Here is a 16,383-nt window from a genome sequence, read left to right as displayed (position 1 = left end):
TGTTAAGAGCCATGTTTTATACATCTGTTATATACAATTAGAAATTAATTGTATAGGATGAAGTAGGTAACCAGAGAAGTTTTATAACTTTTCCAGATTTTTTTAAAAAAGTATAAGCCAGAGTCAGACATAACTGAAGCAACTTAGCAGCAGCAGCATAAGCCTAGAAAGAGAAATAGGGTGGTTAGTTGCATTGAATTAAGCCTATGGGCATATGAGGGGTGGGGGGAATCCCTTTTCCTTGTTAAACTGAATCTTATGTGTATTTCATGTGGAATGCTTTACAAAATGTATCTGTTGGCTTTGGATAATAAGTTGCTAGAGAATCTACTGAGCATAAATAATTTCAGATATTCCCATTTCATTCAGCAAACTTTTATCCGTCATGCCTCGATGCTCTCTCTCCATGTTGGTAATCCCTAGGCAATGCTATCATCTTATTCATTACATTGTGCTTATGGTTATATTTTTGTCAGTTTAGGAGTCCTGGAGGATACCCATCAGCAACCAGGAAATTGTGTTTGAGCACATATATCAGGATCCAATGTATAATTTTTTTTAATGTGCACAAAATTTATCACTTTTAAATATGTGTTTTAGTTTTATGAATTAAAACTAAAATTTTTTAAAAGAAATTTCTTTCTTTAACACACAATTATTTGTGGTTACTGTTATTTCTTATTCCTGTGGTGCTTCCATCCTTATAATAGGATGTAACTTGACGTGGACAGTTCCTCAGGTTCATGGACTCATGTCAGGTTTAGGACACATGTTTTGCTCTGGAGAAGATGGTATCAGGTAGGCCAGGACCCAAAACCACCTTTAGCTCCTCTCAGGAAAGATTAGCACCTCTCAGATGAGCTAATAACCTCAAGAAAATCAGAAAGCACCTAAACAAGTGTGGGGAAGAGGAATTTCAACACCTGTCTTTCCTACAATAGCCTCTTATCATATGTTGATGCTTGGGATTAACAAACTGGTAGGCTTAAGCCATAAATATATAATACGGGATTTTTATTCAGATACTAAATGTCTATTTAATAAAGCCTTCATTGTTCTCATTGATCCTTTTTTTTCCCCCAAGTCCTAGTGGTGAAGATAGAACAATAAGTGATTTTATTAGATAATCTTCAGATAATTCTCCTAAAAATCTTATATAGCAAAACTGAATTTTAACTTTCAAGTTAAGTCTTATGATCTTAAAATTTCAAAACTTTTGCTTGGTCTCCTGAACTATTAGAGTATCCTTTTTGTGTAGATGCTTGGAAAGTGTACTTAGTTCCCCAAATCAAAATCTCTTGGAGGGAGAATATTTCTTAAGAAAAACTAAAAATTAAAGGGAAATTCTTCCAACTTTAAAAATCAATCAAAGTAACTCTCTCGGTTTTAGTTTGTTTCTCAGATTTTAAGTCAAAAATTCATATTTTTCCGTATAAGAATATCTTTAGTGTATCTGACCACAGTTCTTAGAAGATATATTTGGTACTACTTGGAAGCTAACACTTGTGTCTCAGAGCTTCCTGCCAAGCTGCCAAGTCTGGTTGTTCATGGCCAAAAAAAAAAAAAAAAAAACAAGAGAGAAAGAAAGAAAATATCACTTGGAAGGGAACTGAGATTGAAGCTGATGTCTGAAGTTGGTGGGCTACATTTTAAAGGGAAATTGTAAAGGAACTAAAGCATCTCACCAACAGGCCCTGAATCTTGGGCTCCTCTTCTTTTTAAATTGCAGACTAATAGAATTCCCCTATTCTGTTTCTTCTGTTTTGTAGAATTCTGATTTTCTGAACTTTGTAACAACCGCTGTACAGGATGCTTTAAGCATCTGTTTGGCTTAAAATAATGTACCTGTGTAATTTTCATCCCATCATATCTGACTCATATTCAAGTAGTTATCTTTTAGCTTTAAATTATCCATAATTTAGTTTTATGAATCTTGGGTGAAAGTAAATGTTTTGGTAATACATTTGAAAATAAGGGCCATGTTCTCCTAGTGTCAGTGTTTTGCACATAGTAAATATTCAGTATTTAAGTGAATTATGAAAAGTGATTGAATAAAATTGCCATTTTTGTGGGTCAAAATTCTATGTGATTCAACCTAATGCTCCATAGAGATATAATAGGAATTAAATAATGCATCAGGTGGAAAGTGTGTATGTAACAGAAATGCAATTAACAGTGGCTTGAATAGTTAGGGAGTTGTTTCTTGTACATGACAAGAAGCTTTGAACTTGGCAGCCCAGGACTGGGGCATCTACTCACGTGCATTTTTCATACCTGTGGTTTTAAGGATGCTGTTCCTCTGGCAGGTCTAAAGTGAAGGAGAGGCAGAAAGTGTCTTGTTTTTCAGAAATCTTCTCAATAGGTTTCTACTTTTTCTCATTACTCTGTCTCATGGCAACCCCTTGTTGCAACAGAGATGAGAAAACTAGCGAAGTTTTGCTTGGACACATTTCCTCTACAGACAAATCTCAGTTAGTGAGAATAGAATATTTATTGGATAAGCACTAGCACTATCCATTTGCAGTGAGATGATCCCTTATCAGACCCTTATTGAACATGTATTATGACCCAAATATTACACTAGCTACTAATATACTTTCAATAATGAAGAAGATGTGCCCCATGTCATAAGAATATGGTAATCCTATAATGCAACATTTAAACTAGGACCCTTTGAGAGTGAAAGAGAGAATTAAAATAATTATCCAGTGTTATCCAGGAACTAAAAAGCCTCTTGATGAAAGTAAAAGAGGAGAGTGAAAAAGTTGGCTTAAAGCTTAACATTCAGAAAATGAAGATCATGGCATCTGGTCCCATCACTCCATGGGAAATGATGGGGAAACAGTGGAAACAGTGTCAGACTTTATTTTTTTGGGCTCCAAAATCACTGCAGATGATGATTGCAGCCATGAAATTAAAAGACACTTACTCCTTGGAAGGAAAGTTATGACCAACCTAGATAGCATATTCAAAAGCAGAGACATTACTTTGCCGACTAAGGTCTGTCTAGTCAAGGCTATGGTTTTTCCAGTAGTCATGTATGGATGTAAGAGTTGGACTGTGAAGAAGGCTGAGTGCAAAGAATCGATGCTTTTGAACTGTGGTGTTGGAGAAGACTCTTGAGAGTCCCTTGGACTGCAAGGAGATCCAACCAGTCCATTCTGAAGGAGATCAGCCCTGGGATTTCTTTGGAAGGAATGATGTTAAAGCTGAAGCTCCAGTACTTTGGCCACCTCCTTCAAAGAGTTGACTCATTGGAAAAGACTCTGATGCTGGGAGGGATTGGGGGCAAGAGAAGAAGGGGACGACAGAGGATGAGATGGCTGGATGGCATCACTGACTCGATGGACATGAGTCTGCGTGAACTCCGGGACTTGATGATGGACAGGGAGGCCTGGTGTGCTGCAATTCATGGGGTCGCAAAGAGTCGGACACGACTGAGCGACTGAACTGAACTGATCCAGTGTTAACTGATCTAAACTGGCAAATCCAATAGTCCCAATCAAATCCAGAAGTAAGGTCACCCTGGTTAAAGTTCACTGTCTTCTGAGGAGAGACAGACATACAAGTTAGTAATTATGGTACAATGAGTTAAAATTATTAGTACTGGCATCTACTGGGTGATATGGAAAACCAAAAGAGAAAGTAACTCATCTTTCCTTGGGTAATCAGCTTTCTTAAGCGAGACTTCCTGTGTGGGGTCACTTTCTACACTACCCTGTATACGCATTCACTTGACTTGTTGGTATAGCCCTAGTATGACTTGCACTACTTTTGCAGATTTAGAAACTCCACATACAGTGCTGGTGGTCATGGGACCTGCACATTGGCCAGGCTAGAGCTCTGGGGACTCAGGCTACTCCAGTTGTTACCCAGAACAATTCAGTGTCAAATAGTGACAAATAGTATATGGATATTAATGCTCCATGGGGCAAACTTAGACCAGCCAGAAACGGTGAATGAAAAGGAAGGGAAAGATAGATGTTTTTTTGTCTTCCCTCCCCACAGACAGACAGACAGTCTAAAGCTAGAGTAGTTTGTATGATCTCTCTGAGTATCTCTGTCATGTTTGAGGGGGTGGCCAGCTGGGTAGTGGGCCCACCCTTCATATGCTTTCCCTTCTTTCCAGCCCCACGCCTCCTTTCCTGTTCTCACTTTCCTCGGGATTGTACCAAGGCTAAAATACCACTCTCTATCTTGTTCTTTGAGTAAACCCAGTGAAGGGACAGTAAGCCCTGAATTCTGTCCCTTCCATTTCACTTTCAATTCTCTACTCAGAAGCTATTTCTCAGAGTGTTCTTTACAAGTAGTAAAAGTGTTTTTGGTAAACACATAACACACAATCTTTGCACAACTGAGATCAGGAACCAGCTGCGGGCTCTCCTCTGTAGAGGCACCACAACTGGATAAAGAGGTCTCGTAAAGATGCAGGTGTAGACACAGTGGCTGCCCACCCGAGTGTGTCTTCTGTCTTCCTGTGGTTTTAGACTGAACAGAAAGGAGAGCCGCCCACCCTGGGAGAATACTCCTGGGTCAGCATGTGCTATTCTGAAGAACGCCAGCTCTGAAAGAAGCAAATCCAGGAAGCACCTTCTGGCTACTGGAATGTGGATAACTGGGGCAGTTTAGTGTTCCCTGCCCTGATACCACATTCTTCTTGTTCACAGCAGACACAGAATCAGCGAAAATCTGTTTCAAGGATTGATAAGAATGTAGGACATCAGAGTATGAAAAGCAAAATCTATATCAATTTAGTGTCCATTCCTAAAAACTGCTTTACCCCATTGGCAGAAACATCACTGCTAGTAATAAATAGCAAAAATTCAATGTAGACAGATGATACAAGGGGTATGTAATATTTCATTACTCTACAAACATAAAATGTATTTATGTACCTTCAAATGAACAACAAAAACCTAGGATATGATCTTGTATCACAAGGAATGATTCCTTATGTGCATTATTCCAACCACCTGTTAAGCTTCTGAACCTCAAACCTATTACCTTTTTTATGAAATGTGAAAATAGTTACCCTAATGCATTTTAAAATTTTAATTTGGAACAATATAATTAGTGTTACATAAACATACTAGAATAGTAGCTTGTAGACTTAACACAGGCAAAATTTCTTACCTAATATATGAGAAGCATGAAATTGACTTGATTTTTAAAAGGATTGTTGGATGGCATCACCGACTCGATGGACGTGAGTTTGAGCAAGCTCCAGGAGTTGGTGATGGACAGGGAATCCTGGCATGCTGCAGTTCACAGGGTTAAAAAGAGTTGGACACAACTGTGCGACTGAACTGAACTGAACAGCTCTTGTTAGTAGCTTCCAAACTCATAACAAACTCTCTGAAAAAGAGGAAGAAAGAAAAAAATAAAAGGAATCTTAATGGAAAAAAAAATAAAAGGAATCTTAATGGAAAGAATCAGAAAATTACTCTGAAACCATAGCTGCGTGAAGAGAGAAATATAGAAATGTAGGAAAAGGAAACTGGGTATTTGCTTTTAATTAAGCCTGGATCATCTTCTTGGCTACCTGGTGTATATTTTAGATAAGTCACTTAGCTGAGCTCTTTTATTGGTCTTGGGATCTGTTTCATTGCTCACTACAAATTCCAAGTTGGTTTTAATATGATTTATATATCTGTTACTTCAGGGGTTAACAGCCTCCAAAATTAATTTACTGTTGCCTCACACTGAAAGGAAAAAAGAGTCCTTTCAGGTAAAATTGCGTTTCATTTAAGTGAAATAACTCACGGTTGTTTTGTTTTTTCCAAATGAAGTTTTTGCTTCTACAAGTTTCCAACACTGAAAACAAAGAAAGGTGATTAGAAAATTATCTTCTCTGTCATTTCTTCTAGATACTCTTCACCAGAAATCTCTCTCCTTTGAGGTGTCCTTTAGAGTTTGCCTTAGGCTCAGAATATTCCTTATTTCTTTAACAGTGGTTTACAAGTCAGAACTAGTTTAATTTCTTTAATGTGTAATTTTCATACTGGGAATTTTTTTCTCTATGATTTGGGAGACTCACCCTGGGAGGACTTGTATGGCTTTCCTTAACAGAAGTTAGAAGATTTATTTCATCACTTAGTAGGGGAAAATAATGTATCTGAGATTCTTTCTAGGATTATTTTCCTTCTCAGGGGCATAAGAGGTATCACTCAAGGGTAATACCTGGCACATAAAGGATTCTTGGTAAATACCATATGCCTACCACATGATACTTAAGAAATATTTATTGAACATATAGCCAACAAATGAATACCCAGAGAACAGTCATTTAGTAAATGAATGTCTATAGTTTATCTCTTGCCAGTGTCTCCTTCTAGATCCCCAGTCTCTTAATCAGGAAAAAAAAGAAGCCTAGTTGTCACCATAGAGGACATCTATGCTGAAGCAAGAAGTCTCAGATGGGTGTGTTTCTGTTTAGCTGCTCCTTCGCTTTGCACCCGTGAAACCATTTTTTTTTTTTTTTTGGTCTTTATCAAAGCTTTTTACGTTCTCTGACTCTACTAGAATATATAGAGACAAAGAGCTTGGGATGGAATATAATACTTTATAATTTGGATGGCATAGTGACCATCTACAAGGTTATAGTCATAAACTTTGAATCTTTTTTTCTGTCTTAAAATGTATACACAGTTTCACACTTAGCTGAAGATATCATGAGTGTGTTTCATAATTTATGTTGCTTGTTTCATGTATTTTTCATAGAGGGGATCACCTTTACATGGTTAAAAATTTGTTTTTCTCCTACTTTGGGGCACCAAATTGAGACTTGCTGAGTAGACAGGTTGGGGAGGAGGTGTGAAATTGAATTCACTGTGAATCCTCATTTCTAGAACTTCTTGATGGTGTTCTTATCCTTTGGAATATCCAAATACCTATAACAGATTGAGTGCCCATTAAATATTTATCAAATTAACTAATTACTGTTTTTAAAAAACAGGCTGAAAGAATGAAGAAAGGAGTTTTAAAATTGAGGTGAAGATTCCACATTAGCCAGATTTTTCTAAGTGTTTTTCTTTGTGGATGAAACCCATTTGTTAATTGCTCAGCTCTCACCTTAATTTTCACCAACTCAATGGACATAAGTTTGAGCAAACTGCAGGAGATGGTGAAGGACAGGAAAACCTGGTCTATGGTGTTGCAAAGAGTCAGACATGACTTAGTGATGGAACAGCAACTGCTTAATTTTATCTCTGAAGACAGAGCCAAAGTCCTCAGGTACATTATACTCATTATTAATATTCACTCAGGTATTTCCACTAAGTATGAAGCACATAATGAGAGTTGATATACATGAATGTAATATTGATTGATAAATTTAAAAAGATTCTGTTTTCATCATTTACCATGCTATGAACTAACCTAGTTTTTGGAGGCCACCAATATTTCTCAGTGTGAAAATTTTAGTAGTCTGATTATCAAGGTCAGGTTAAAAGGCATCAACAGATTTTTATGCAGACTGAAAACGATGATAACACTGATACACTGCTGAATTTTTTCTACTGTGAGTGGAAAATGAATGTAAAACAGAGGAATTAAGTCGCTAACATTGATACAGTGGAGAAAACATGAAAAATACCAAACAGGAAAAAATAGCGGAGTTGATGTTTTCTGTTCCCTTAACAACCAAGTAGACAATTTGATTAATGGTGCAGATTGCAGGCAATTCAGTGGCTACATGAATGGACAGAAGCAGATCCTAATCACCTGACAAATTGTGATCCAAACGTTTTACCTGTGAAATGGGAATAACTGATATTAGTGCTCATACCCTAGTTGAACCAAAACACCCATTAACCTCAAATTGGCACATAAAGAAAGCAGCTTTAAACACTTCTAAGACACAGTCAGTTTAAAATACAGTATGAATCTACTACATTATCAGAAAATAAATTAAGAATAGAAGTTGACTTGTAAATAAGAAGCCCTCAGTGAGAAAATACATAAGTATTCTCATCAAATTGTTTCCTTCTTTCCCAGAAATAGGCAAATGACTGCAGTTCTAATTCTGGAGCACTAGTTGTATATTCCATGGTGGTTGTTTGTTTTGTTCCACTTTTATATTTCCAGCCATTTGTCAGAAGCTAAGGAGACCTATTAATCATTTTCTCTAACTGCTCAACTACATAGTGTATCAATTGTAGTCTTGAAATAAAAATGAGATGAATGATTTGACATGAATTGTGGCCTGATGCACCAAGAACAAAAATGTAACACATGGTAAATGTTACAGTGCCTGCCTTGTGTTTAAAATGCATGTTTGCTGGACTCTTCTGATTTGCCACTTCCTTAATATTGGCTTTCTGAAAGAAGTACAGATTACAGAATAAGGAATTTAAATCCCAGTTAAACTGCATGTTGCTTATAACACAAGAATAAGGGTGCCAGGTAATAGTAATACTATTCCTTATAGTGTCTTTGAGTCTTTCATGAAGAAAGCACCAAATCTTGCCTGTGCAGACTATATTACAGTTATTATTGATCTTATGTATGAAGCAGGCTTCTCTGCAAGGTTATACAACACCATAGGAAGAATGGTGCATTTGACCAAATGACCAAGGGCTTTTAGTAAAAGCCTGTGTTTTGTCTGAGTAAGTCCAGAAAAGAGTATGTCCATATAAAAACCTTTTAGAAGAAGGGCTATTCACCCACTAAGTGTTTCCAGTATTAATAATTGAATGGGTAATAAAACATGATTGGGAGACATTTGAAAATATGAAAATAAAGCAGTATACCTAATTTACAATGTCTAAGATTTGAGACTACATCTTTAATCCAGATTTGTGCAGAGTGCTGAACATTTGCACAGTGATAGTATACCTCTCTAGGGTACCCACTTGGGTCTGTGAGGGCCAAACCAGAGTTTTCACTGCATTCCTCCCTTGACATTTTAGTACATGTTTGATACATACCTTCACTACCACTTCCTTTTCCTGTACCCATGCATCATCAATGATACTGCTAAGAGATTAGGACCTTGTTTTTCAGTGAGCCAAACAACCTCAGCATTCTTCCCAAAACACTCCTTCAATTTAATCAGAGTCAACATAGGTTTGAAGGATCAATGCTTGGTTATTTATTGTGATCTAAAGAAATTCATTCTTTATATTATACCTCAATTTTGTCATCTGTTAAAAGACTAAGAGAGATTGTGATAAAATACTACAAGAAAATATGTTTCTCAGTATTTGTTTAGGAAAACTGCACCCACTGTATGCTCCCTGGGTATAAAGAGTTTTAATATAACAATTGCAGGCTTACATTGGAAGAACTGGGGAAGCAAAGAAGAGTCACCTCTGATGATCTCAGCCAAGCAGGTGGCCTTAGGAGCTTCCTGGAAAGGCTGCTGGGAACTTCATGTCTGTCCACATGTCTGGCTGCATGTGCCTCAAGAGAATCATACCCGTCCTTCCCTCTTACCTCCCCATTTTCATGGAAGAGTCACTTCTGGACTTTTCCACTGGAATCAAGAAGGGAGAGGGACTTTAGGAAATGTAGTTCCCAATTTATCCTCTGTGAGGTGAACTTGCAAGAAGGTGGTCGTGGTTTAGTCACTAAGTCGTGTCCAACTCTTGCAATCCCATGGACTGTAACCTGTCAGGCTCCTCTGTCCATGGGATTTTCCAGGCAAGAATACTGGAGTGGGTTGCCATTTCCTCCTCCAGGGAAATCTTTCCTGACCCAGGTATTGAACCCAGGTCTCCTGCATTGCAGGCAATTCTTTACCAACTGAGCCACTGGTGATAAAGATGTTGAATTAAACACAGCTAATAATTAAGTACAAACCTCCTACAAAAGAGGTACTTTGGAGGCATCTCTGTGGTAAGGCATTGTGGTAGATAAAACATTATATTTATGGAGTCAGATCTCTGTCAAAATATTGATTTTACTATTGACTAGCTCAATGGCTTTGAACAACTAGTACTGTCTTTATAGGTTTCAAATTCTTCTCCAGTTAGATTTTATGAGGACTAAGTGAGATAATGTACGAAATGCAGCTTAACTTTGCTATATAAACATCATCTGTTGCTCTTCCAGATATTTGGCAGTATCATAGTACAAAAGATGCTTACTCCTTGGGAGAAAAGTTATGACCAACTTAGACAGCATATTAAGAAGGAGAGACATTACTTTGCCAACAAAGGTCCATCTAGTCAAAGCTATGGTTTTTCTAGTAGTCATGTAATGGATGTGAGAGTTGGACTATAAAGAAAGCTGAGTGCCAAAGAATTGATGCTTTTGAACTATGGTGTTGGAGAAGACTCTTGAGAGTCCCTTGGACTACAAGATCAAGCCAGTCAATCCTAAGGGAAATCAGTCCTGAATATTCATTGGAAGAACTGATGCTGATGCTAAAACTCCAATACTTTGGCCACCTGATGTGAAGAACTGACTCATTTGAAAAGACCATGATGCTGGGAAAGATTGAAGGTGGGAGGAGAAGAGGATGACAGAGGATGAGATGGTTGGATAGCATCACCAACTCAATGGACATGAGTTTGAGTAAACTTCAGGAGTTGGTGATGGACAGGGAGGCCTTGTGTGCTACAGTCCATGGGGTCACAAAGAGTCAAACATGACTGAGCAACTGAACAGACTAAACTGAAAATAACATTTACAGAGGGTATTCAAATACTTTGTTAGTCCACATTGCTATTTTAATAAATACTTAGGAAAATGTTTGGTTGCAAAGGTCAGTACTACCATTTTGTAGGTTTTTTTTTTTTTTTTAAGCATTCGCTGAATGTCTGTTGCAAGGCCTAAATCAAAAAGTAGAGATTACCATTCAGTAAACAAACATATACTATCATGTGGCTGTTTCCAATAGACTTGTCACCTCCTATGTGACCTCTAACTTCTGAAAAGCCAGTATTTGAACAGAGATGAGAATGAAAGTGAGAAAGCAAAACTAAGAGAGGATTTAAGGTAATACATTTCCAAACAAAGAGAAGGACAAGTGCAAAGATCATGAGCTGAGTATGAACCTGGAATGCTTGAGGCATTGCACCTACAAATAGAAAGTACTTAGAAATTTTACCAAAGGTATTTATACCCTCTGTAGATAATTCATAAGTAGGTATACATTTTTCTAATTCATCTTTTATTATTTTGTAGAGTTCTACATTTCTAAAATAGTTATCATTTTAACTGTCAATGATTAAATTTCCTGACATTCTTATCAATTTCTGTCTAACATTTTCTTTTTTGTCTAGTAATTTTCAACTTTATTTTTCTTCTGAATCAAATATATTTTTTAGTCTTATAGTGAAATTCTCTCTCTCTCTTTTTTTTTTTTGTATCTACATTCTGTTGTTGTGGTTGTTGTTGCTATTCTAAGTGATAGCTAGCTGGGTATAAAATTATCGGTTACCAGTTATTTTTCCCTCAGCACTTTGCAGGTATCATTGACTACTGTTAAATTGTTTTCTAGACTTGGCTGTTGCTTTTATTTTACCAGTTTCAGAATTGTTCTTGGTAGATAAGTGGTCTTTTCTTTTTGATAGTTTAGGATTTTTCTGTTTTCATTAATATTGAGCAATTTTGTGGTACATGTTTATGTACAGAATTTATTTTTATGTTTCTATTTTGGCATTCAGAATGAATTTATAATATGAAGGTTCATGGATTTCTTCAGTTATTGAATGTCTCAGCTATTTATTTAAATACTGTCTGTCTCTTATTTCCTCCCTTCTCTTCATTTAGAAACCAATTTGGACTCATAGCCTTTCAGATTATCCTCTGGCCCACAATTGCTCTTTATTTTGTTTATCTCTGTGTAATGCACTTTGAGTGAATTCATCAGTTCTTAAAATTCAGTGGTTCTATCTTTGTGACTATTTCAGCATTTATACAATTTATACAAGTTTACTTTTTTATTCCCATGGTTTCTAATAAACTTTTCACATAGCCACTTTTTTTCATTTTTCACTTCTCTGTGTATTATTTTGTAATTTCTTTCTTGTTATGGAAAAGTATCCTTATTTTAAAGACAAAATGCTCCCTGGAATTAATTTTATATGGAATAAATTGCTCTCTTAGTTGCTGATTTTCTGGGTTGTAAATAGTGCTTTCTTTTTTTGGACTTTTTATATGATGTGTTTGAAGAGAGTCCTAGCTTCAAGTGATAACACTAGCTTCTGCCTGCTGTCTCACATGAAGCATTTCTAGACTCTGTTAACCTTTCAGTACCCAAGGTTCTGACCAAGCTGTGCCAGAACTGAGAAAGCACTGAATTTCCGTTCTACTAATGCTCTGCATTTCTGTTCCACTTGTAGTACTTGAAGATGTTTGTCTCTTTTGAACTGAGTTATTTCTAGTTGATTTTACCTACCATTGCTCTATTTTGGGGAAAGAGATATGTGTTTAAGTGTGAACTTACAGAGCCATCTTAACCAGATGCCTTTTGAGACTTAGTTAAATGTCTTTTGTTTTTATAATTCATCTTTCTTCAGACTTCTTAGTAATTTATAGCCATAAGTTTCCTGCTGAATATTTGGCATGAACTACAGATATTCTGGAATAGTCTTGACTTTAAGTAGTTTATTTCAGTGAACAATGCACATGTGGTAACTAAATTTATTATCATTATGCTTTGTTTCCCCAAAGATTTTCAACACAATTTTATGTGACTTAAGTTGCACTCCTTTCTTAGAATTTTTGAAATAAATTTAGAAATCAGAATTTTTTTGACAGGACATATAGTATAATTCATGTTTTTCCGTTCTGCAAAAATAGTTTATAATCCATAGCAACTCTACACACCTCTCATGCCTCAGACAATTATTTTCTCATTTCTCACTCAGGCTTCAACCTTTTCCACACCAAAATAACCCATTAAATTGAACATTGGAGTGTCTGTACTTGTAACCGGACTGCACTGAAATCTGCTGATCTTCCCGCTTCACCAGTACTGGAGGCTTTGCCACCACGAATCGTGTAATCATCCGAACACTGCTTATAATATCTGAATTTGAAAACTTATTTAGAAAAAAAGTCCATTTTCATTGCAACCCAGGAACTCTTCATGCTATAATTGCGTGGTGTGAAGAAACGTTTGGGAGCTCTTGGTTCAGTATTCTGAAGAAAGCAAGTGCATATGAATGTTGATTTGTGCTAAGAAGGATGCCTATCTCATTTGGAGCAAGTCCTCTCTTTTATCCTCTATTGGTTCTATACTAAATCGTTTGGGCCATTCATAATTTTTAAAAGATAGGTTTCCAAGGTATGGGTATCATTTGGAGTGAAAAAAAAATTTGCCTGCCTCAGCAGTTTATTGTGCAGCAGATTCTGTCAGGGAAGTGGCTTAATCTAACGGGAGAGAGTGTTATTTTTTAAAAATGCTTGAGGTTGATCTTTACTTTTTAAAATTTGTTTTGGTTTTTTTGAGCTACTCAAAGTCGAAATAAATGGCATCATAAGATCCTAATGAGGAAGAGTCAGGAACATTACTTTGAATTTCTTGTAATAAATAATAATCTCAGCCAGGACTTTTAGTTTCTTATGTGTGTAAAACTGTTGTAGTATTTTCCTTTTGAATACACAATGTTAAGTTTTAATGTTGAAAAGTCTAGCTCAAGGTCTCAAATTAAGCAAAGTATATAGGATTTTTCCCCCTATATTTTTGGTTAGAGTATCTTAAATGTCTTATGAGAGTATGGTCTGTAGTAAAACAAAACCTCTATGAATCTCTTACTATGTATTCATAGGCCACTTCTGACAGTCTGTCATTTAAAGAACTGGGAGTCGTCGTCATAGGGCTCAGCAGGCAAGAGCAAACTGCCTGCCTGATATAGCATTGCTGTTATCTCTTTTAATAAAAACTTAATTTTCTTTCTTCCTTCTTATACTGTCAGATATATCGCACCTTCTTTATTTTCCTGACAGCTACCAGTCAGCTTGTAAGCACCCAGACTTGCTGTTTAGATTCCCACCATTTCTTCTCTCCCCTTTCCTGGCAAAGCCGTGGGAGAAATGTGAGTTTGGGGCTGTTCCTGGGCAGGACCCGCAGAGTTTCCATAAACATATCACAGCTTGGCACAGAGAAGATGCTGGGGAGCACCCACAGCATGTACAGCCGAAAGCACTTGTGGAAACCCTAGGAATGTTAACCGAGAGACTTGCCCCCAAGTCCCCAGACAGTGTTCTCACAGTATACTTAGCGCCCTGTGTGACTGGACAAACAAGGCTTTCAGCTGCCTGGAGCTTTCAGCCTGCGGTTTGAAGCATGACAGGAAATGGCAGCACTGACTCTGGATAATGTAGTACGATGCAACAAAATGCATCAAATTAGAAAATGGAAACTTTTCCTTCCCTGAACTGTAATTTAGCTGTCACTTGGCTTTAAAGCAGCTGAAAACAATTTTTTGAAAGTGAATGTTTATTTCCTGAAGTTTTGTGAATAATTACAGGCCTAGTCTCTACATGTTCGACATTCCACCCGTATCTCCCATAATTCTGTCAGCAGGGGCAGCACATGCACGCGGTGGTCCTTTGCATTAAAAGAGGCTGCTGTTGAATGTGTGACACCTTTGATCTGAGGCATGTGACATGCTTTACTTATGACTCTCTCATCAAGCTCAATACGCTCTGTTAACGTGTGTGTGTGTGTGTGTGTGTTTCTAGCCTCATTTTCTAAATGCTATGAGAAGGCTCTACTGGGAAAATTCCAGACTTTACATCTGTCTTAGCACAGTAAGAGAAGGGCAGTATGATGCATTTTGTATGAGCCATATTGTCTTTTGTGTTCACTGAGATACCTTTGCCTTTCCAGGGGAAGATTTTGACCCCACGTGGTGAGGGAGTTTGTAACCTGATTCTATTGTTAGAATAATTACAGTCTAGGATTTTCCTGTCAGCACCCAAGTTAGCTCACGAAGGTTAGATATTTGAACTTCTTGCATCTAGTCCTCTTAAAATATATGCTCTGCAAAATGAAGTGGTTGAAGGCCAAAGAGTTGATCATAAAATAGCTTTTATATTGTTGGAAAGAACAGCTTAAATGTGTACTTGTGTATCAAGTTTTGCAGAACTAAGGGTTATATACATACATATAATAGAATTACTGATGAGGCATTAATCAGGATTTCCTGATATAATAATCTAATTGAGTACTGCTTCTGTTGAATATTATAATTAATATTTTGTTGTTCAGTCACTAAGTCAAGTTCGACTCTCTGCAACCCCATGGACCGTGGCACACAAAGCTTCCCTGTCCTTCACCATCTCCTGGAGTTTGTTCAAATTCATGTCCATTGAGTTGGTGATGCCATCCAACCATCACATCCTCTGTCACCCTTTCTCCGCCTGCCTTCAATCTTTCCCAGCATCAGGGTCTTTTCCGATGAGTCAGCTCTTTGTATCAGGTGGCCAAAGTGTTGGAGCTTCAGCTTCAGCATCAGTTCTTCCAATGAATATTCAGGGTTGATTTCCTCTGGGATTGACTGCTTTGATCTCCTTGCTGTCCAAGGGACTCTCAAGACTCTTCTCCAGCACCACAAATTCAAAAGCATCAGTTCTTTGGTGCTCAGCGATCTTTATAGTCTGACTCTCACATCCATACATGACTACTGGAAAAACCATAGCTTTGACTATATGGACTTTTGTTGGAAAAGTGCTGTTTCTGCTTTTTAATACACTGCCTATGTTTGTCATAGTTTTTCTTCCAAGGATCAAGCGTCTTTTACTTGCATTGCTGCAGTCACCATCAGCAGTTACTAATTATAATAAAAAACTTAATATTTGGAAATAAGATTTTTATTGTAATTAGTAAAATAACTCTGACTTTGAAATTGCATGACATTGTGGTTAAATACTTTTCATCACCTTCTTTAGCATTGAATCATTTTTTGCACCACCTGTCAAGGAAAATGTTGTTATTCTTATTTTCCAGAAGGGGAAGCTAAAATGCAAAGAAATTTCATAGCTCTTAGACTGAGCATGCAGATGAGAATATTTTCAGGATGCTTCTCTTAAAATATTAGGATTCTGATTTCGGGCATACAACCTTTGCATATCACCAAATCCAGCATTCTTGGTATTTAGTGTTATGAATAAGCAACTGGGGTTTCCAGTCAAGGTCAAGATTTATTGCCCTATTGTGTGTTACTTAGGACTATTTTCTGCACCTTAGAATTACCTTAAAACCCATTTGATTCTAAATTTCTTGTGTTGTAGCAACAGAATCAAAATTTTAGGCAATGAGAACTTTATACTGGTATCTGGTGGTTTATACAACTCTGTGAGACTAAAGGTACTTAAAAATTAGCATGGCTGTCCATTGGCTTAAATTTAATGCTAGTACCATCTTTGAGCTGGTAAAGTGAACATATGCATTTTAGAAAATCACTGTTGGAAAAAGGCACCCTAATT

At 37.0% G+C, this 16,383-nt stretch overlaps 1 long non-coding RNA gene across 1 annotated transcript in view; it reads right to left on the bottom strand.

Moving 5' to 3' along the window:
• LOC120864697 overlaps positions 1-2,398 on the bottom strand; it is a 32,906-nt gene extending 30,508 nt beyond the window's left edge. The window contains exon 1 of the long non-coding RNA XR_005721214.1: positions 2,275-2,398. This is a non-coding gene — a long non-coding RNA (uncharacterized LOC120864697). The remainder of the gene's footprint in view (positions 1-2,274) is intronic.
• Positions 2,399-16,383: the final 13,985 nt, after the last annotated feature.

The sequence above is a fragment of the Oryx dammah genome, unplaced genomic scaffold (genome assembly GCF_014754425.2).
Source record: "Oryx dammah isolate SB20612 unplaced genomic scaffold, SCBI_Odam_1.1 HiC_scaffold_5, whole genome shotgun sequence".
Taxonomy (NCBI): Eukaryota; Metazoa; Chordata; class Mammalia; order Artiodactyla; family Bovidae; genus Oryx; species Oryx dammah.
This window is presented reverse-complemented; position numbering and strand designations above follow the sequence as displayed.